Raw genomic sequence first — 13,959 nt, 5'->3', positions numbered from 1 at the left:
GCCTACGTTCCTTCATCTGTAAAATGACCTGGAGAAGGAAACAGCAAGCCATTGTAGTATCTTTACTAAGAAAACCCCAAATGCTCGTGAAGAATAGGACAAGACTGAAACTAATGAAAAATCAAGGTCAAAGTGTTTATATAAAAGTATATTTGTTGGCTAAGAACCAGGTAACTTCAGAGAGACTCATTATATTGAGAGCAGGATGTGGATGCCTTTTCATTTCTTTCTTTGTCTCTTTCTTTCTTTTTTGAATTAGGCAAACTGTCATTGAAGCATTAAGTTTTGTGGTACAAATTTTAAAAATACATTTTAACTGATTAAAGTCCAACATTATGAAGAGAGAAATTATGACACCAAAACTTCCCTTCTGCTGATCATACTAGATTAATTTAGATTAGTATCCATTCAACAGCTTTCACCTTTCTATCAGAGGCTTATTTTGTACATTTTGGTTAGAAAGGGGTCTTCTGTACACACACACACACACACACACACACACACACACACACACACACAAACACATATATTTAAATCAGACCCCAAGTCAATAACTATTTCCACCAAATCTCTTGGGATACTGTTCAAAAACAAAATCCACTTGAATTTTTGGTCCTCAAAAATATCAAGCAAAGGTATCAGGTGCCACGTTACTTACAGATTAGAGCATCAAATTGACCGAGTTGGTGAAATGCTTCTTCAATGAAGTTTTTAGTCAACAACATGCTTAAACAAAAGTCAAAACAGTATTCTAACCACTTGATTACTAACCAAGCAGATTTTTAAAGTTTAGAAACACTAAAAAAGTGTTTCATTTATAAACACCACTGCATCAATCCAGAAAGAGTCAAAAGAAAATTGCAAGGACAAGAGGGAAAAATAAAATTTAGGTTAATTTTACTGATCTCACAGCAACTACAATCCCACAATTATTTGCTGAAAATGCCAACTCTTGAAGCCAGCAACTACTACCCATCCATTAAATGACCATTTTTGAACATGCCTTGTGTTTTATGAATAGCATTTTATGTCACTGTCTGTCCAGATAAGTTAGATAGTTCTTACTTTGTGCAGTCATTCACTTGATGCCATCAGATCATGGTTAAATAAATCACTATATTAATTAAGAAGAAAAACAGATGAAGTCACAACACTGTCAAATACAGCATAATAATCTCATGCACCACAATATCACAGGACTTTCAGTCACAAGATAAGAAGGCATATTGATTCTGTTTGGAACAACAAAACTAGGTTAATAGTCTATCATTTACTCACAACTAGATTGAAATGGTAGCTAAGGAAAAAGTTATAGGGAATGATCCAAATTGACAAATCTAGTCTGATAAATTCCAATCATTTATATTAAATCTCCTGATTAAATTTGTTGATTTAAAAAAATATTGAAGGTCTGTGGCTATACATTTGGTGCTCTATTAACTGTGGGATATGAAAATGGCACAGTTCAGAGCCTTCATAACTCTGCCAGTACACTCTAATCTTAACCTACACATAACTGAGAAAGTCTTGCTGCCCCCCACTCTTACCAATCATACATGAGACAACCAAATCTACCTTGACCTGAATTAAGATCTGAACCAATGGTTTTCTTTGTTTGTTTTGTTTTATTTTCCCCAAAGGTGAAAGGGTGATATTAAACTCAGTGCAACAGTATATTGTTCATTTTATAAAGGGGAAGGGGGAAATTACTGACTTTAAAGAACTAAAGATAGAGCAAAAGCAAGGTTCCAATACTCAAAATTTATATAATAAGGAAAATCGTCATCTGTAGTAATCATTAATTTTCTTTATTTTTTATTCTTTTTTTTTTATTTCTTGGCTTTTAGGCAATTGGGGTTAAGTGACTTGCCCAGGGTCACACAGCTATTAAGTGTCAAATGTTTGGTCTGAGGCCGGATTTAAACTCAGGTCCTCCTGACTTCAGGGCCGGTGCTCTATCCACTGTGCCAGGTAGCTGCCCCCATTAATTTTCTTAAGACAGTAAAATTTCTAACTCCTAAGTGCAAATAAATATTTGTGTTTAAGTAGAAATTATTTTCGTTAGAATTAATAGAGGAAAAAAAGTGGTCTAGAAATTGGAAGAAACTGCCCATAAAAAAAAATTCTTCTAGCAATATAACAGAAGAGTCCCTGATGGCTTAGGCTCAGGCCAACACTTGATGAGGAGGAAAGCCTTGGTGATACCTGGGGAAAAATTATACTGTGCATAATCTGAGTTGAATTGTTTTTACAAGTGTTGTAAAGTCCCATACAGTAAAAGATTTTTTTTTCCTCTACAGGCACTTCAAGTTCACAGCAAGAGTGGCATCAGATACCTAAACACAGAAGAGAGCAATCATGCAAGATATCTAATTCCTTTAAAAAGTAATGGACACAATTCAGAATGATTATACTTTGATTATGGCTTTCAGAAACTACAAGGTAGTGGGTATGGAAAGCATGGCCCCCTGTGTCATTAACCAGAAAACTACAACCACCTTCTATTTGTGTTCTTTTTTTTTTTCATTTTTTTCCTTTATTTTTCTTAATCAACTCTGCTGTTGCTGCTGATTCTTAGCAAAACTGGTAAGAATGAAATTGTAATCATTAAACTGAGCAATCTGGTGATCAAGATTTTTAAACCCTTCAATCTTTTGGGCCCAAAGAAAACACTGTGCAACATTTAGAACTCTGACAAACAAAGAGAGTGGTTACAGATTTTCCAGGCTTCAAAATTTCTACTATATTCCAGATCAGGTCTGATCTATTTTAGTTTCAAAGCTAACATAAGAAAATTCTTATTCTGGAATTATGTGAATAGTCCAATAAATTCCATCTTATTTTATTCCATTTTTTGAATAGCCGTGAATTTTGAACATTATAGCATTAATGACAGAACTTGGTATCAGGTCAGGAATTCCATGCACAGGAGTAATGTCTTTTGCAGTAACACCATCTTTCATGTGGAGCTGGTCCATAACTGCTGGGTCAGGGTCACTCAGCAGAATTTCCAGTGTCTGATTTAGCTGATTAATAACCCCAATCTTGGAAAATCCAGAGACTACCATCAATCAGAATTCATACACCCCATAAAATATACAGCTCCATTTGGGAAAATTTCATTAAGGAATTCTACTTCTTTCTGGAAATTCCTATGTGGGTACTCCTGGTGGGAAGGCTTCATGAAGTTTCATATGTATATAATTATAGTTATAGTTATATATAGTTATATATGTAGTTATATGGTTATAGTTATATATATAGTTATATGTATATATAGTTATATAATTATAGATGGATAGATAGATAGATAGATAGATAGATAGATAGATAGATAGATAGATGGTTAAAGCTGAACCAGATGCTGTCTACATAAAATAAGGAGCACAACTCTTAAGATAAAACACATATAATGAATATTAAGAGCCAAATCCTTAGAAGGGAGAAGAGGACTGTTATTGAGGCTACTTTAGATCTGCTGGGGGAAAAAAGAAACCCATAACCTGACATCCCATCTGTACAAGACATCCAAAAGCATGATGCTTGGGACCCTCAGGGCCACATTTAACACTTTCTCCAATTTCTCTCCTGCAGCCATATTTTTTCTTTTTTCAGTAAAGTGAGGTCAAACCTTAGGTCGGCAGTCTTGGTATGGGGGGTTGGTGTGGAGGCGGTAGCAGCAGCGGTGTCGCCCAGCGGGCTCTCGGGCTCCCTCCCCGGGTCTTGATCAGTCAGTGTCTGAGGAGGAGGAGGAGGAGACGGAGGCGGTTTTGGGCTCCGTTCACAGAGGCGGCTTCTCTTCCAGCCTGGGCTCTTCCCTCTTGGGCCGCGGCATGGTCCCACTGGTCACCATCCTCCGCTGCCGTGGGTGGCTCAGACCCAGCACTCCCAGGCCGGGCCCATCAGCAGGCAGCAGTGGCTCTAGCGGGTGCGTCCCGGAGCGACGTTTCCTTCCCTCACGCCGGTTGCCTTTTTCAGCCAGAGTAATTTTCAAAAAAAAAGAGAGAGTCCCAGCTGAAGTACGGATTGGACAAGGTGATTGATAAATAACTTTCAACTCAGTAATATTGAATCTATGAGGACAAGGGAAGCCATGACAAGGGGGAAAAAGTGGGCCTAATTCATAATTTGATCAAAAGCCTTTCAGATCCTGAATATACTAAAGACTTTTTTGATAGTATTTCTAAAAATAAGTTGTACTAATGTTATGAAAAGATCAACTGGAATTCGTTTCAGACAGCCTGATTTCAAATAGCCCTTGAAAGTTCCTCCCAGTTCTGAAATTCTGTGATTCTGTAACACAATTGATTAAAAGGCAGTTGAAGCAGAAGACAAAGAGTTACAGTTGTCTAAAAGAACTCTTTATTTTTTTAAGGAAGGGGGTTGTTAACTATTGATATGGGCTATGTGTATAACTGAGCAGCCCTATTAAATAGGGCAAGGCTGCCTTCAATGAATTGGAGAGAGAGGCACTTGCCTAATATAACTTAGGTGTAAGCATTAGGTACAGAGACAATTTCTCAAAGGTCATTGATCCCCATTATCTTCCTGCTTTGGCCATAATAGAGATGTTTCACTCAAGCTCCAGACTCTCTCATAATCAATGATATGGATATAGTGAAGGTGATGTGACATGGCAATAAGATGACAGGGGTATCTCTAAGTGCCCCCCCCAAAGAGCCACAACCAAGTGGAACAGTAGGAGAATAATGAAAAATAGCTTCCCCTGATGAGTGTATGTCACCAAACTCAGAGAAATGGCAATAATCCTAACTCCTAGGTAGGAAGTAGTGTATTTTGTTAATCTGATGATATCTCAGAATATTTTGTAGATTAATAATTTATTTTCCTAAATCTTCTTATTAAAAGATGTTGTTATATGCAGTTTATGTGAATTATAAATAAGACTATGTTTGCAAATGATATCCAAACTTAGGCTATAAAATCACATTGAACACTCTTGGGCATATAAACCACGATCCCTGCTCTTACACTTTGTAACATACAGTGATCAAGTGAAGAGTGTGTCTCTTATTTTTTGTCTTTATAAGAAATATTAAAACATTATCATAAATAGGAAAAGTCTCTTTCTTCTGTTAAAGTAACGTGCTAAATCCCTAAAGCATCACCTAAAATTTTGTCCTTCACCTCCCATTGACTTGGTTTCTTTAGTTTTAAAATACAAGGGTTAGACTACATGATTTCTATCATCTCTTCCAGCTCTGACGTTCTATGATCCTAGATGCCAGAAACTCTAGTTCATAAAAATAATTTTATAAAGGAATATGGAACTAGAAGGATGCAGTTTGAAAGAGTGGGTGGAGGACTAACTTTGAAGTTGAAAAAAACCTTAGTTCAAAATCTGCCTTTTAAATATTATCAACGTGATCACGTGCAACTAAACTACCCTTCCAATGTCACCCACCACAAACAAAATTTTATTATATATCATAGATAAGTTGTTATTTGAAAGGGTGGAGGATATTTTTATACCATGGTTTCCCAAACTGATGATATCATAAATCTAGAATGAATTATTTTAAGGGTGGGGAGACTACAAATAGCCATTAGCAATGTCTTGTAACATCATTTCAGCAATGCACTTATGCACCAGATTTTTATCTCTAGTCACGTTGGCTGCTTAAGCTGAAAGAGTAATTAAATTTGAAGGGAAGGACAGTATCCACAGAATCAGAATGATCAACATCTGGCTCAAAGTTTTCATAGTTGTCAGGTATACTTGCAATTACACTTGACAGAGAAACTTAGAATTGGGTTTACAATTTCATTGCAAGTTTCCAAAGTTTTTTTTTTTAAACTTCAAAAACTTCAATCCTTTCATTTCTGAATAACTTAATCCGTGTTCATGTTCCAACCTGCCCTCTGCATTCTACATAGCTGATGTATTTTTCCTAATGCCATCTATGCCTTAGGCAGCATCCAGCTATCAGGTCCCTGCACACCTAACAGCTAATTGGTGGAACTGTCTTCCATAAAATATTCATAGCAGAGACTATTTCTAAAGTTAATTTCAAAACTATTTCTCTTTTCATTTTAATATCTAATATTACTGTACCACCAAAAATTTTATATGATATCTGAACGTATAGGAGAATCCATAAGGTAGAAATAAATGAAATCCCCTAGGAATACAAAATTTGTCTGTTTCTTCTCTACTCTGTATTGAAATCCTCTATGCGCAAAATAACTAACATGTCACCCACAAACTGAGTAGGACTGCAGTACAGAGTATTATATAGTATGTTTTATGTGAAATCATGGATCCTTGGATTCAAATCCCACTTCTGACAATGGCTGTATGAATGAGGCCAATTCTCTAATTTCTGAGCTTCAATTTCCTTAAGAGTCAAAAAGAGAGAGAGAAAAAATAACTGTAGTACCTATTTTATTAAGTTGTGAGGCTCATGAAATTATTACATGTAAATGTTTACATACTAAAATACTTTCTTAATAGAAATTACCATTATTATTATAAACATTAAGTTAAGAATCTAAGAGCCACCTGGACATTTCTAGCTACAAATATATATATTTATATATATATATATATATATATATATACACACACACACACACCACACACATATATATATACATATACATATATGTGTATATATATACATGTATTTACACATATATACACTTTTATATAGGCATAGATGTGTACGCCTATGTAATATGTAGTATGCATATATGTATAATTTCTTGTACATCTCTTGGACTTGAAAGGGTAACCAAAATTGAAGAATAAGTTATCCCTATTTTCTTTCATCTGCTATTAATTTGTCAAAGGAATTTTTCCTGTGTATTATCTCATACATGTATATGCAATGATAATTTGCTCTGTTTTCTTTTAATTTCTTCATTTCCATGCTGGCTTTTTCCCCACTCTTCTCAGTCTCTATGTCTTCTGTAATATTATGAGAATTGTTTCCAATTTTCTTCTCTGGAGACTTTGGAGTTTCTCCTGAACTAGCATATTTCAGCTAGAGTAAAATCTACAAAAGTAATCATTTGGCTAATTTTTCTGCTTCATTTCCCTTCCATCCACCACCAGCACACTTCTTGTTAAAAAAAAAATGTCATTTGGTTCTATTCTAGTTCTCCCAGCTCTTCTAGGATAGGTTCATCTTTACTGCATTGCTGATCCTCTGGCAAAGGGGGGAAATTTTCCTTATATTTATCCACTATTTGATTACAAGAGTTAGTTGCCTAGAATTACAGGGCAGCATAGGTTGAGATTCAAATTAATGTGGCTAACTGACTCTAGACATTTTTATTTAGCCCCCAAATCATTGTAAACCTCTTTTATTCTATTAGGATAATTTTGTTGTCACCTTTGCTGGCATAAAGTCATTCATAATCTACTTTTATTTCATGCATTCTGAGAATGAATACTTGAAGAAAATTAAAGAGGATTGATAAATACTAAAATCACATTATGAAGCTTAAGGATTATTTCAAAAAGAAGAATTACACTTAGAGCTCTTGAAGACCAAGAAAATGATCTTCAGGCCTGACCTGAGATTTTTAAGTTCAGTAATAACACTAATGAAGACTTCCAGTTAAAGACAGGAGAGTAGAATAGAAATTGATTTTGTGTTCTCAGATTGAAGAGAAGAGGTTTAAAATGCTAGAGGCTCACAGTTTGGAAATTTAGAGCTATTAATAACCAATGAATGGAGTGATTTAAAGAAAGTCAAGAGATGTCTTGACACCATTGATAACAGAAGCCATTTCATTTGATCAATATTAAGACCTGAGACAATATGAGAGAACTGACTTAGAGGTGCAATATATTTGCAATTTTGACTGTAGTACATCAAATGGTCTACTTCCCAAAATAATTCTAGAGAAAGGTGGGGTTTTGTTATATTTATTTTACAAAGAAATTAGCAGGAAGTGGAGACAAGATGGTGGAGAAAAGGCAGAGATTCACCTGAGCTCTACCCCAAATCCCTCTGAACACATTTAAATAATGCCACAAACAATTCCTGGAGCAGCAGAACCCATAAAATGACGGAGTTTAATAATTTTCCAGCCAAAGACAACTTAAAAGGTCGACAGGAAAGGTCTGTCGCACCTGGGTATGAATGGACCACAGTCCAGTGCAGGCTGCTCCAGCACAGACCAGGGCTCAACATACCATGAGCAGGCCTTGGGAGCCACTGAAGCTGCAGTGGCAGTGGCTGCTTCTGGAGCTGTCAGCCCACAAACAGTAAGGGGGTGTAACAACTGAATAGAAGGAGATGATGGGGCTCTTTTTGCTGACATTGGGGTCAGGACTCTGTGGCTTTGCCCAAACTCAGATCTTGGTCACAGTCATGGGTGGCCATCCCAGGGCAAGGAGGAGCACTAGAACAGCAGAGCTTGCAGTCTTCACAGTTCCAGGGCAGAAAATAGTGTTTGTGGTAACTCACAGACCAGAGCACAAGCCAGGAAAGGAATGAACAAACTTCTCCTTAGATCATACCACAGTGGAAGAACAGACAATTTACAGGTCCATGGAAGTATCTCTGAAAACAGGTGGACAAAACCCCTGAAGCTTGGAACAGTGCACCCTCCACCATGGAAACAGAGCCCCACTTAAACAAAAGTCAAGAAATAAGCTGGGAAAATGAACAAACAACAGAAAAAATTCAGGTCATATAAAGTTACTATGGTGACAAAGAATATCAAAACATACACTTAGAAGATAACAAAGTCAAAGCTCCTACAAAGCCTCCAAGAAAAATATGAATTGGTCTCAGGCCATGGAAGAACTGAAAAAGGATTTTGAAAATCAAGTAAGAGAGTGGAGGAAAAATTGGGAAGAGAAATGAGAATTTGATGCAAGAAAATCATGAAAAATGAGTCAACAGCTTGATAAAGAAGATACAAAAAATAATGAAGAAAGTAACACCTTAAAAAACAGACTAGGCCAAATGGTAAAAGAGGTCCAAGGCACAATTAGCCAATTGGAAAAAAAAGAGGCACAAAAATTCACTGAAGAAAAAAATTTCCATAAGTACCAAAGCTCACTGAAGAAAATAATTCCTAAAAAATTAGAATTGAGCAAATGGAAGCTAATAACTTCGTGAGAAATCAAGATGCATTTTTTTTTACTTTCTTTTTCTTTTTTTTAATCTGTTTTCTTTCACAAGATTACTAATATGGAAATATGTTTTGCATTATCACACATGTATAACCTATATTGAATTGCTTGCCTTCTCAATGATGTGGTTGGGGAGGGAGAAAGGGAGAGAATTTGGAAATCAAAGTTTTAGAAATAAATGTTAAAAATTGTTAATGCATGTTATTGGGGAAAATAAAATACTAACCACATTTAAAAATTGGTACATGTCATACCTCGTGCCAGGTTACTTGAGGTAAAAGATTTAAATTTCACTTCCCATGTTTAGAGTATTATATACTATCCGATTCTCTGTTTTTAAGATCACTCAGTTTAGGGATGCTTTCTCTCTTACTCAATCTGTTCTTCCCAACTAAGATTAACATTGTATAAATCGCTGAAAAAAGGGGGGAAAGTATCTTGTTTAGGTTTTTTTTTTATCTCAAAGCACCAAAGAGTGGTAAGCATTCAATATTTGTCAATGATTGATTAGGTAAAAAGTAAAAATAACATCATTACTAAACATGTATTGAGCACATACTATATGCTACGCACTGGGGATACAAAGAAATTTCCTTCTCTCCAGGACATCACAGTTAAATGGAGGAGATAACATGCTATCAGCTATGTACAACAAGATGCATACAGGATAAATTGAAGATTCTTAACTGAAGAAAGGTTTATTAAAGGAAATCAGGAAAAGCTTCTTATAGAAGTTATATTTTTAGTTGTGATTTGAAGGAAGCCAGGAGAAAGAAATGAGGAGGAAGAGAGTTCCAGGCATGAGGGACAATCAGTGAAAATGCATGGGAGTCTAGATATGTATATCTTTTATGAGGAACAGCAAAGAGACAGACCATTTTCTTCAGGCCTCAAAGCATGTGAAGTAGAGTAAAAGATAAGAAGCCTAGAAATTAAGGAAAAGAAGAGTTTATAAAGGGCTTAAAAAGTCCAAATTAATTATAATTATTTCTACATTTTATATAAATGAAAATTCAACAAAACAAACAGTATCCTTTAATCAATTAAATTATAAGGTACAAGAATAACAATTCCATAGAAAAGTGTGTTGCATGTTGAAAAAAACATTCTATCTAGTCTATTTGTAGAACATTTTAAGGTTTTCACAGGTTAGTAGACAAGAACACAGAACTGCAAAGTGTCAGTTTATTTAAAGCCTTTAACTTAGATTAGGGGTTAGGAACCTTCTGTTTTACAGAGCAAATACTTTTATTAAGGGGATTTGTTCCGTGAAGTTTGGATTCAGTCAGAGGGCCACACTTGAGAACTTAGAGGGCCACATGTGGTGTTGAGGCCACAGGTTCCCCATCCCTGATCTAGATCATATCAATATTTGGGGATAATACAATGTCATAAACAGAAATTTTTGTTTCATGTAGAATATGAAACCTGCAGTTAATTGCAGATAACAAAGTAATTCAACTGTTATTTTGAAAGTTTTTCCTTGAATTGTGAATAAATGATGAAAAAGATTAAGCCTTCGAAAGATGAACTGACTTTCTTCAGAAGGTAGTTCCTGTCACTAACAATGCCCAAACACAGTTTATATGATCACTTCTTAGGTGTATCTATAAAATAAATTCTTACTTGGGATAAAAGATTGGTCCATTAGTGCTAGATTGGTTTCTTTTAATTCTAAGATTTGATATTGCCACTCAAAAAAGTTTGAAATTCTTGCCTCATGTTATTGTCATATTTGTATATGACCTATGAATATACTTTTATAATTCAAAAAGATGATGGCTTACCAAGGAAATCAATTTAAGTTGACTAAGTTGTTAGTAATAAGAATTATTTATGTAATGCTTTATAAGCTTTAAGTTAGCAATAGAATATTACATAACTTTCATATAAATCTTCAAAATTTGCTTAGTGTTTTTATTACATTATTTGATCCTTGCAAGGGAAGCTTTCAATGTGTTGCAAAGAACACTAGGGAGTCCCCAAGACACTTTTGGGGGTCTGCAAGGTCAAAACTATTTTCATATCAATATTAACACTTTTTTGTCCAATACATGAAGTGTTGATAGATATAGCACATATAAACAAAAGCTCTTTGAGGAGTCCTCAATATTTTTCTTAACAGTATAAAGAGATCCTGAGACCAAAAAAATTTAAAAAAAAGAGAAATATTGCTACAAGTCTGTGAGCAGCATAATTATCCCTATTTTATCAGATAAGGAAAAAAGCACAGAAACGTTAAATGATTTGCCCTAGACCACACTGTTAATTTGATTGCTCATATCGGATCTGGAGACTTTTTGCTCACAACTACAGAGATTATATGCATGAATTCTATTTGGTTGTCAGATTTCCCAGAGAAAGTATTGAAGGGGAAAAAGCAGATTCTCTCTCTCTCTGTCTGTTTGTCTTTCTCACTATCTCTCTCTGTCTCTGTTTCTCACACACATATAATTATAAAATATATGTTAAAGTATAACATATACAATGTAAATAATATGATGATATATGTATGTGTATAACATATAGTTTAATAGGTAGGTATGAGATGGGAAAACTGCAAGCTTGACAACTCCATCTTCAAAAGCTCAGAGCATGGTAAGATGAGCCACAGGTTGTAAGAACATATCATCACAATTAGAGCGACTTTCTTTGTATAATTTTGAGCCATAAGATGCTACATGTTATTTTTCTGAGCTCTTTGAAATTTCATTTCTCAAAATCTGATGTCTTTCAAACTGTGCCTGGTGTTGCTCCTCCTTATCTAACATGAACTCTAAGATTGATTGGTTACTTTCTTCTAAGATTCTTATTATTTCTGTTTCAGCAACCTCCTGATTGCTCATATGGCAGTCTTCTCCATCACTTCTAACTTTTTTTTTTTTTGGCTGGGCAATGGGGTTAAGTGATATGCCCAGCGTTACACAGCTAGTAAGTGTTATGTGTCAGAGGCGGTTTGAACTCAGGTACTCCTGAATTCAGGGCCGGTGCTCTATTATCACTTCTAATTTTTGAAGAAGGGATTTATTATTAAGAATAATCATTTTAGTTGCTCTGTTTTAAGCAAAATGAAAGTTCCTGGATAATGCCAAGTATATGAACTCATCAATTACTAATATATTTGTTTAGTACAAGGTTTCATGTTTCTGTCTGATGTCATCAACCGTTTGTTCCTTGTAACCACCTGAGTGAAGGTAGTCTGAAACGCTCTCAAAATAATTTATTTTGTTTTCCTCCGTTCCTATTGAACCAGATTTCACTATTCTAACTTTAGTACATCTAAATGTAAAGCTTCCTTACTAACTTTATATAAAAGCAACATCTCTGCTAAAAAAAAATTATTTATGACATTTAATGAACACTAAAGATTCAAAATATGAAACTTTAACACATACATATTCCTATTATTTTCATTCAAATGTTCCTTCACTGTCCTAACAATGTGGTAGAAAGGTACTGCATATTGATCAAAGGAACTGGGCTTGAAAAATCAGGCATAATAATATTAACAACAACAACCACCACTACTATATACTGTCTATTAGGTGCAGGCACTGTGTTAAGTTCTTCACAAATATGATTTCATTTGATGGACGTAATATTTGTATGACTTTGTATAGGTCATTTCATTTCTCTAGGCCTCAATTTCCTCACTTGTAAAATGTGACTGTTTATCTCTGAAATTATACCCATTTCTAAATTTATGATCCTGTGATATGATGCAGATGTTATGCTAGACTTCTCCATGTATATTTTGTATTTAGCTTCTGGTGTCTTTAGTAACTCTGGATCAATTACTTGAATCCTTTAATCTTTTATTATTATTATTATTATTATTATTATTATTATTATTATTATTATTATTATTATTATTATTTTGCTATTTCTAGTCTTATATCATGAGATATATTGCAAAAAACAAAAAACAAAACAAACTTCCGTTCTTGGAAATCTTCAGTCCTTCAAAGAAATATTGATATGATCAATGTACATACTCACTTCCACCATATCTTACTCTCCCGAAATCTTAATAGGCAGTGTTCATGACTTTTTCTGTCTTCTCCCTCAAAAAAATCTCAATGTTAAGACTGAACCTCTGGTAATGAGACTATGGTTAATTTATTTTAGTTAGTTCCTGGCTTATAAACATATTGTCCATTGCCTATTCAATATTCATTCACTCATTTAATGAACATTTATTAAACATCTACTATGCTCTGGATGTTGAGCTAAGCACTGGGGACACAAATAAAAAATGAAACAGTCTCTATTTTACTCAAAGGCCTCCAAGCATGGTAGGATGTGACAGCATTTGAAGGAATGGGAGAGATTTCCAATTTCCCTTTAAACTAATCACTACCACTGCATGAAAGCATTAGTAGTGATATACATTTGGAGGTTACAGTGAGGTAGAAATAGCTAATACCGATAAGTAAGTTTTCTTTTGAAGCTTTCAACCTACGAACCACCTTCTCATCCTTATGGTTCTCTTCCCCCCACTGATACTTCTTCCTGATATATCAGAGAAGTCATTTGTGCATGTTTGTGTGCATATGTATATGTGTGCGTGTATAACAAATACTTATTTTGTTAAGAGGACATGTGAGGAAAACTTATTAAGTATGGAAGAATTATCTAGCTTTCTCAATAAACAACTTGAATACAAGAAATATATTTTTTTTATTTTTGTCTTATTATTGTGCTCTTGTATAACATTTGCTCATAGAGGGATGCTTAATATTCTTTTCTTTAAATTGCATGCTATTTCACTAAATCTGATTTTTAAGTGACTCTTTTCTTAAGGACAACATGTCTGATCATTTCTAAACTACTTTTGAAAGGAA

At 34.7% G+C, this 13,959-nt stretch overlaps 1 pseudogene; it reads right to left on the bottom strand.

The window, feature by feature from the left end:
* Nucleotides 1-2,549: 2,549 nt before the first annotated feature.
* On the bottom strand, nucleotides 2,550-3,184 carry LOC110216417 (S-adenosylmethionine decarboxylase proenzyme pseudogene; annotated as a pseudogene).
* Nucleotides 3,185-13,959: the final 10,775 nt, after the last annotated feature.

The sequence above is a fragment of the Phascolarctos cinereus genome, unplaced genomic scaffold (genome assembly GCF_003287225.1).
Source record: "Phascolarctos cinereus isolate Bilbo 61053 unplaced genomic scaffold, phaCin_HiC Scaffold_5;HRSCAF=322, whole genome shotgun sequence".
Classification (NCBI taxonomy): Eukaryota; Metazoa; Chordata; class Mammalia; order Diprotodontia; family Phascolarctidae; genus Phascolarctos; species Phascolarctos cinereus.
The sequence above is the reverse complement of the archived record's forward strand: the minus strand, read 5'-3'. Positions and strand labels throughout refer to the sequence as shown.